General features: G+C 38.9%; 1 long non-coding RNA gene across 2 annotated transcripts in view; it reads right to left on the reverse strand.

Moving 5' to 3' along the window:
* LOC145720930 (uncharacterized) overlaps nucleotides 1–8,536 on the reverse strand; it is a 58,453-nt gene that overhangs the window by 7,130 nt on the left and 42,787 nt on the right. The window contains exon 4 of one of the 2 annotated variants that reach the window (XR_014144275.1): nucleotides 3,055–3,348. The exons of the other annotated variant lie outside the window; for it this stretch is intronic. This is a non-coding gene — a long non-coding RNA (uncharacterized LOC145720930). The remainder of the gene's footprint in view (nucleotides 1–3,054; nucleotides 3,349–8,536) is intronic. 2 annotated transcript variants of the gene reach the window in all.

The following is an 8,536-nucleotide window of genomic DNA, read 5'->3' on the forward strand; positions in this document are numbered from 1 at the left end:
ACCCTCAGTTTGTTTTTCAGAGTCCATCGTCTCTCATGGTTCATCCACCCCTCCGATTTCCCCCGCTTCATTCCTCCCCTCCCGCTACCTTCTTCTTCTTCTTCTTTTTTTTTTCTTAACATATCTTGCATTATTTGTCTCAGAGGAATTCTTAATCTCAGGAAACAAACTGAGGGTTGCTGGAGTGATATCTCTTATCTTTGAAAAAGTCCCATTTGCAGGGCTTTGACATTACTCAGAGCTTGCTCAGGGAAAATCCCTATCTGAAGGACATTTGTCTGAAACTATCAAATGCAGTTGATTAACACAACAACTGCCGAAGGCAGCAATGTCAGTTTAGTGAAAAAAAAAATCCCAGCCTAAAATGTAAAAGGCAGATCTGGAGGAAGAAATGTCCAGAAGTGCCTTTGAAAAGTACTCCCATATTCGTGAATATCTAGAAGGCCATGTACATGTTCAGGCCTATCCAAAGCCTAGGAAAGCCCTGACAGGGCCCCAATTCCTTATCTCTGGTTGAACTTGAGGCAGTGCGAAAAGGAAATGAAGCCTAAGGCCGACTGATGAATTGCCTTAGCCTCAACACACACACAGAGCTCCTTGGCAAACAGTGGAAGAACTACTGTTTCCAAGCATTTATGGAAACCTCAGATCAGTTGTTAGCTGACTACTGAGCCTGAACTGTAGAGAATTCAGTGGTTGCACACTACAAGGAATATAGACTGTATCAGGTTCCCAAGGCTATAGTAATAAAGCACCAAAATCTGAATGTCTTAAAACAATATACATTCACTGTCTCATTGTTCTAGAGGCTAAAAGTCCAAAATCAAGATCTCAGCAGGGCCATATTCTCTCTGACAGCTCTAGTTAAGAATCCTTCCTGCTGGTCTCTAGCTTCTGGTAATTTCTGGCAATCCTTAGCATTTCTTGATTTATAGATGCAAGACTCCAGTCACATGTTCTTTTTGCCCTGTGTATCTTCATAGTGCCTCTCCTCTGTGCCTGTCTCTGTGTCTAAATTTCCTTTTTTCAAAGGATACCAGTCATATTGGATTAGAGTCCACCCTAAAGACCTCATTTTAAATCGATTACCTTTGTAAGGACTTTATTTTCAAATAAGGTCACATTCTGAGGTATTAGGTGTTAGAACTTAAACATATCTTTTTTGAAGTACGCAATTCAACCCATAATATAGATTTTATAGAATTAGTCCAGGAAAGTGATTAAACACACACACACACCAGCAGCAATAACAGCAACAAACTATGGGAATAGGGGATCTGATTTTCAGAGGTGCCACATTATATTATCTAAAATGTCCTGTTTTGACAAAAACCTATATGACTCATAAAAGAAGCAAGAAAGTATGGCCATACACAGGAAAATAAGCAGTCAATAGAAAATCTCCCTGAAGAAGCCCAGATGTTGGACACATCAGACAAACATTTTAAATCAGCTTTCAAAAACATGTTCAAAGAAATAAAAGAAACTGAGTCTAAAAAATGAAAAGAAAGTATGACAATATCTCATCAAATAAAGGACATTAATAAGGAAATATAAAGTATTAAAAAACCAATAGAAATTCTGTAGTTGAAAAGTAAAATAAGTGAAATGAAAATGACAGAAAAAAGAATCAGTGCACTTGAAAATAGATCAGTTAGGTGCACCTGGGTGGCTCAGTTGTTAAGCGTCTGCCTTTGGCTCAGGTCATGATCCCAGGGTCCTGGGATCGAGCCCCTCATCAGGCTCCCTGCTCAGCGGGAGGCCTGCTTCTCCCTCTCCCACTCCCCTGCTTGTGATCCCTCTCTCACTATGTCTCTCTCTGTCAAATAAATAAATAAAATATTTTTTAAAAAAAAGGAAAGAAAAGAAAAAAGAAAATAGATCAGTTAGGATTATATAACCTGAAGAGAAAAAAAATAATTTAAAAAATGAACAGAGCCTCAGAGACCTGTATGATACCAGTAAGCATACTAACATATGCATGTAATGGAAGTACTAGAAAGAATGAAGAGAAATGGGCAGAAAGAATATTTAAAGAAATAATGACTGAAAACTTCCCCAAATTGATGAAAAACAAATGAACACCAAATAGAATATGCTGAGACATCTGCACCTAAGCACATCATAGTCAGCCTGTAGGAGGACATAGACAAAGAGAGAATCTTGAAAGCCTCAAGAGAAAAAAACAACTTATCATGAATAAGAAATTCTCAATAAGATTAATGCTAACTTTTCATCAGAAACTATGGAGGCCAGAGGCAGTGGGATGACATATTTAAAGTGCTGTGGGGGTTGAGGGGAAGACCACCAACCAAGAATTCTACATCTGGCAAAATTATTCTGCAGAATTACAAAAAAATTAAGATATTGACTGTAAACAAAAGCTAAAAGAATTCACAACCATCACTTCTGTCCTAATGGAAGGCTTTCAGTCTAAAATGAGAAGACACTAGAGGGTAACTAAAACTCACATGAAGAAATAGAGTATCCGTCAGGTAACTATACAGATAAACATAAAACATAGTACAAATGAAATTTTGTAGGTTTTTTTTCTCCTATCTGATTTAAAAGACAACTATATAAAGCAATTAATATAAACCTGTATTGATGGTCTTATAAGGTATAAAGATGTAATTTGTATAACAATAATACCACATAAGAGAAGGGAGGGAATAGAGCTGTATTAAAGCAAAGTTTCTGTATACTATTGAAATTAAGCTAATATTAATCTAAGGTAGATTACATTTTTTAGAAAGATTTTATTTATTTATTTGAGAGAGAGCAAGAGAGAGCACAGGCAGGCAGAGGGAGAAACAGGCTCCACACTGAGAAGAGAGCCTGATGCAGGGCTCAATCTCGGGACCCTGGGATCAGGACCTGAGCCAAAGGCAGACACTTAACCGACTGAGCCACCCAGGCACCCCTAAGCTGGATCACTTTAAATTAGGATGCTAGTTATCATACCCAAGGCAACCACTAAGAAAGTAACTTTAAGGAAAAAGAGGCACAGTGTGACCCTGGTGTCTGAGCAAGGGTGGAATAGGGGAAGCTGACCTTGCAGTTTCCTCTGTCCTCTTCCCTTGAAGCCAGCTTGAGCTGCAACTCCTCTAATGGTCCAGTGAATGGAGGCTACGCCAGGGAGCCCAGGAAAGCAGCAATGGAACAGAGACCACAGAAGAGGTCGTAGGGTAGTGTGTATTCAGCTCCTGGGCATCCGCGTGTCCCAGCCCACCACAGATCCTCCAAGCACACAGCTCTGGCTCTTTCCCAGCACCAGGGACCTCTGCAGGGCATTGACCCAGAGGATGGTAGAGACCCACCAGATGTGCTACACACACATACGGGTGCCTGGTGAAATATTTAAAAATACAAAAGGGAATTTAAGTAGTACACTGGAAAGTATCTATTTAACACCATAGAAGGAAGTAGTGGAGGAACAGGGATAAAAAAGGCATAGAGAAAACAAACAACAAATGGCAGGTATAAATCCTACCTTATCAGTAGTACATTGAATGTAAATAATTAAATGCTCTGATCCAAATTGCAGAAACAGGTAGGATGGATTAATTAAAAAAAAAAACCCATGATCCAATTATATGCAGTTTATAAAAGACCGCTTAAATTTAAAAAAATAGGTTAAAAATAAAAAGATAGAAAAAAACATGTAATACAAATAGTACCCAAAAATTGCTGAAGAAGCTATACTAGTAAAAGACAAAACAGACTTTAAGGAAAACTTGCCACTAGATAGGAGAGACATTTTATAATGATGAAAGGATCGACTTAGCAGAAACAAATAATTACAAGCTATAAACACCCAGCAATCGAGTCCCAAATATATGAAACTAAAATTGACAAGATTGGAGGTAGAAACAGAAAATTCAACAACAGTTGTAGAGTTCAATACTCTGCTTTCAAAAATTGATAGAAAAACTAGAAAGAAAATCAGCAAGAATATATACAGCTTAAAAAATACGGGGCGCCTGGGTGGCTCAGTTGGTTAAGCGACTGCCTTCGGCTCAGGTCATGATCCTGGAGTCCCGGGATCGAGTCCTGCATCGAGCTCCCTGCTCGGCGGGGAGTCTGCTTCTCCCTCTGACCCTCCTCCCTCTCATGCTCTCTGTCTCTCATTCTCTCTCTCAAATAAAAAAAAAAAAAAAAAAATTATCAACCCATTTGACCTAACACCCATTAACAGCAGAATATAAATTCTTTTCAACCACACTTGGAACATTCTCCAGGATAGATCATATGTTAAGCCATGAAATAAGTTAATTAATTAATTAACTAATTAATTAAAAAGGATTTAAGTCATACAAATGGGGTTAAATTAGAAATCAAAAACAGAAAGAAGCTGCAGTAATCAAGACTGTGTGGTACTGGCAAAAGAATAGACAAATAGATCAAAGAAGCAGAATGGAGTCCAGAAATAGACCCACACAAATACAATCAACTGAGAGTTGACAAAGAAACAAGAGCAATTCAATAGAGAAAATAGAATCTTTTCAAAAATAGGGTTGGAACAACTAGATATCCAAATGAAAAAAAAAAAGAATCCAGACAGACTATACAGCTTTCACAAAAATTAACTTAAGGAGAAAATATTTGCAAAACACACATCCAATAAGGAACTTGTATCTAAAATATACAAAGAACTGGGGTGTCTGGGTGGCTCAGTCGTTAAGCGTCTGCCTTCGGCTCAGGTCATGATCCCAGGGTCCTGGGATCGAGCCCCACATCGGGCTCCCTGCTCCACGGGAAGCCTGCTTCTCCCTCTCCCACTGCCCCTGCTTGTGTTCCCTCTCTCGCTGTGTCTCTCTCTGTCAAATAAATAAATAAATCTTTAAAATATATATATATACAAAGAACTCTTTAAACTCATCAATAAGAAAACAATCAACCCAATTAAAAAATAAGAAAAGAACTGATTAGATATCTTATCAAATAAGATATACACATGGCAAATAAGCATATGAAAAGATGCTTCACATCATATGTGATTTGGGAATTGCAAATTAAAACAACACTACATACCTCTTAGAATGGTGAAAATCCAGAGCACTGACAATACCAAACACTGGTAAGGATATGGGGCAAGAGGAACTCTCATTCACTGCTGGTGAGAATGCAAAAAATGGTACAGCCCCATCGGAAGACAGTTTGACAGCTTGACAGTTTCTTAAAAAACTAAACATTGGCCTACCATATGATCCAAAAATTGAATTCCTTGGTATTTACCCAAATGAGTTGAAATCTTACCTCACACAAAAACCTATACACGAAGGTTTAGTCATAACTTACTATAACTTGGAAGCTACCAAAATATCCTTCAATAGGTGAAGGAATAAACAAACTGTAGTATATTAATACAGTGGAATATTATCTTGTGATTAAAAGAAATAAGACATGAAGAAGCCTTAAGTGAATATTACTAAGTGAAAGAAGCCTGCCTAAAAAGACTACATACTGCATGATTCCAACTATATGACTGCTGAGAATTGAACTAAGCTGCTCCACGGTATGGCTGCCTTAGCATCCATTTTGTTTGGCCAAGTGGCCTTCAGGGGCCTTAAACTGACATTAGCCCCTCATGGAAGCACATGCCGCAGATAACAGCCTGCAGAGTCACAAGTAAATGTAAGTTCTTGAAACGGCTTCCCCAATAGCCGTTGTGATAAAGTCTCCCCTGCCTGTCAGGGCCCTCCCCTTGCGTACCCCTGAGATGAGACACAGTGTATCTTATCAAAACCCTGCTGTTTTGGTGTGAATTGACCAATCTGACTATAATCTGGGAACCCCAAAGTACTCCACCTCTGGACCTTAATATAAACATGTGCCCTAGATCCTGGCACTCTCCGCCTGTAGTCTGCCTTGACCACTCCATGTGGTCCCTCAAGGTATGCTGTGCACTTCCTCCATGACCTATGAGTAATGCATTTCTCTATTTGAATTCCCTTGTGGTCTTTAGTTGAACCAGGGCCCACCATTTGACATTCTGGGACTATACTTAACAAATGCTAATTTTACAAAGTCACAACAAAGATCCTGGAAAAGACAAAATTACTGAGACAGTGAAAAGAAAAGTGTCTTCCAGGAATTTGGAAGGAGAAGGCTGTAGCATGGGATATTTTAGAGGAGTAAAACTATTTGTATGACACTCTAATGATAGATGTATTTGTAAAAACCCATAGGATACCTGAAACTAATGTAACATTGTATGTCAACTATACTTCAGTTAAAAAAACAAAAGCCAAAAAACATAGGACATACAACGCAAAGTGAACCCTAATATAAACTGTGGCCCTTAGTTAATAATAATGCATCAATATTGGTTCATCAAGTGTAACAAATGTATCACACTAATACAAGATGTTAATAATAGGGGAAACTGTGTAGGAAGGGTGAGGAGGTGATAGGTAGAGGAGGTATATGGGAACTGTACTTTCAGCTCAATTTTCTGTGAACCTAAAACTGCTCTAAAAAATAAACTGTATTTCTCTTCTCCTGCTGGGTTTAGGCTTTATTTGCTGTTCTTTCTCCAGCTCCTTTAGGTGTAGGGTTAGGTTGTGCATTTGAGACCTTTCTTGTTTCTTGAGAAAGTCTTGTATTGTTATATACTTTTCTCTTGGGACTGCCTTTGCTGCATCCCAAAGATTTTGAAGGGTTGTGTTTTCATTTTCATTTCTTTCCATGAATTCTTTAATTCTTCTTTAATTTCCTGGTTGACCCATTCATTCTTTAGTAGGATGCTCTTCTTTTTTTTTTTTCCCTTGTGATATCAGTTTATTGGAAAGGTTAGGGAGAAGATACGTATGGGAAGGTTGAGAGAGGTAAAAATGCTTATCCTCCATAGCAAAAGCCAATATATAATTACCTAAAAATGAAAAATCAAGAATAAACAGCACTGTAGAAACATTCTTCTTAGAAACATTCAGGGTAACACCAAAATAGCCAAAAGACTTAATAATAGTTCCCTTTGGACAGCAGGTCATGGACGTAGGGATAACTGTTTTTCCTTATAAACCTAATAGTACTGTTTGGCTTTTAAAAATATGCATAGATAGTATTTTGTTAAATAAAAAAACCCCTATTTTTGTAAATGTTTCGTGGACAATTATGGAGAGATTTATTATTATTAATTGCCTACATAATTATTCACACTACCTCCTTGCCCAACAATCTCCCAATACACTTTTTTAAATCATTAGGAAATATTCAAGACATTCAAAATATTACAAATGTTAACATAAAGAATACACACATAACCACCACCTAGCTGAGGAAATCAGCATTAACAGTAAAAATGAAGTCCCTTCTTCCTTCTCTTCAGAAGTTATCCTGACTATACCCACACAGCTAAACTTTCTGATTTAAAACTAGTTATCCATTCCCTCTATTTTACTAAGGTTAGTCATCTGATGTGATTTCTCAAATATCTGCTTAAAGGTTTGCTAAAGGTTCTTAAAAGCGTTTTCTCTTCTGGTAGATGTGGTATCTAGATTCTTCCCATCAAAAAGCCAAATCTCCTGATTTCCCTTATCTATCAATGGTACAACCCTCAGGCTTAAAGTATAGCCATTGCCCTTGACTTCTGTCTCTTTGACACCCCCGCTCTGCCTTGGCCAGTTCTGTCCTTACATGGATGAGGTGAGGGAAAGATGGTCTAGGACAAGGGAAGGAAGTTTGTTCCCACTGCACAAGTCCAGGAGGAGAAGCTCAACCTCCCGGCACCTGGGTGGCTCCGTCGTTAGGCGTCTGCCTTCAGCTCAGGTCATGATCCCAGAGTCCTGGGATCGAGTCCCACATCAGGCTTCTCCCTCTCCCACTCCCCCTGCCTGTATTCCCTCTCTTGCTGTCTCTCTCTCTCTCAAATAAATAAATAAATCTTTAAAAAAAAAAAAAAGAAGAAGCTCAACTTCACCTGGGTCTCCGCCGGCGAGAGAATGGTAGCCGCTCCCTGCTCCATACCCTACCTTGTTTTCTTTGCCTCTGTTTTAAAATGTAGGTTTTATTTACTGTTTAGGTATGGTGACAGCAAGAGATGATTGCCACTGAAAAGAGAGCTTGTTACGCACTGTTCCTGAGGTGCACGCATGCCATGCCCGGCCAGGCAGCGCCACATGGGGGAAGCACCAGGGTTGGTCAGGAGGCTAAAGAGGTGGGAGGAAAATGTGGGCAAAAGCCTTTATTGTGGTTTCTATATGGAAAAGAACAGACGAAGGAGGGTAGGCAGGTTTAGAATTGGCCAGTTTGAATTATTTCAGTGGGGGCGTGTAGGGACCTGGGGTGATTAGGACAGGGGAATAGCAGAGAGTAGCAGCCAGAGGGGAGGTGGGGTAGGATGCTCTTTAGCCTCTATGTATTTGAGTTCTTTCTGACTTTTCTCTTGTGATTGAGTTCTAGCAGGAGAAGAGAAATAATAAAGATCAGAGCAGAAATCAATGAAATAGAAACCAAAAGAACAGTAGAACAGATTAACAAAACTAGGAGCTGGTTCTTTGAAAAAATTAATAAGATTGATAAGCCCCTGGCCAGA

This window comes from Leptonychotes weddellii, chromosome 4, assembly GCF_054177405.1.
Source record: "Leptonychotes weddellii isolate Sample4059 chromosome 4, ASM5417740v2, whole genome shotgun sequence".
Classification (NCBI taxonomy): Eukaryota; Metazoa; Chordata; class Mammalia; order Carnivora; family Phocidae; genus Leptonychotes; species Leptonychotes weddellii.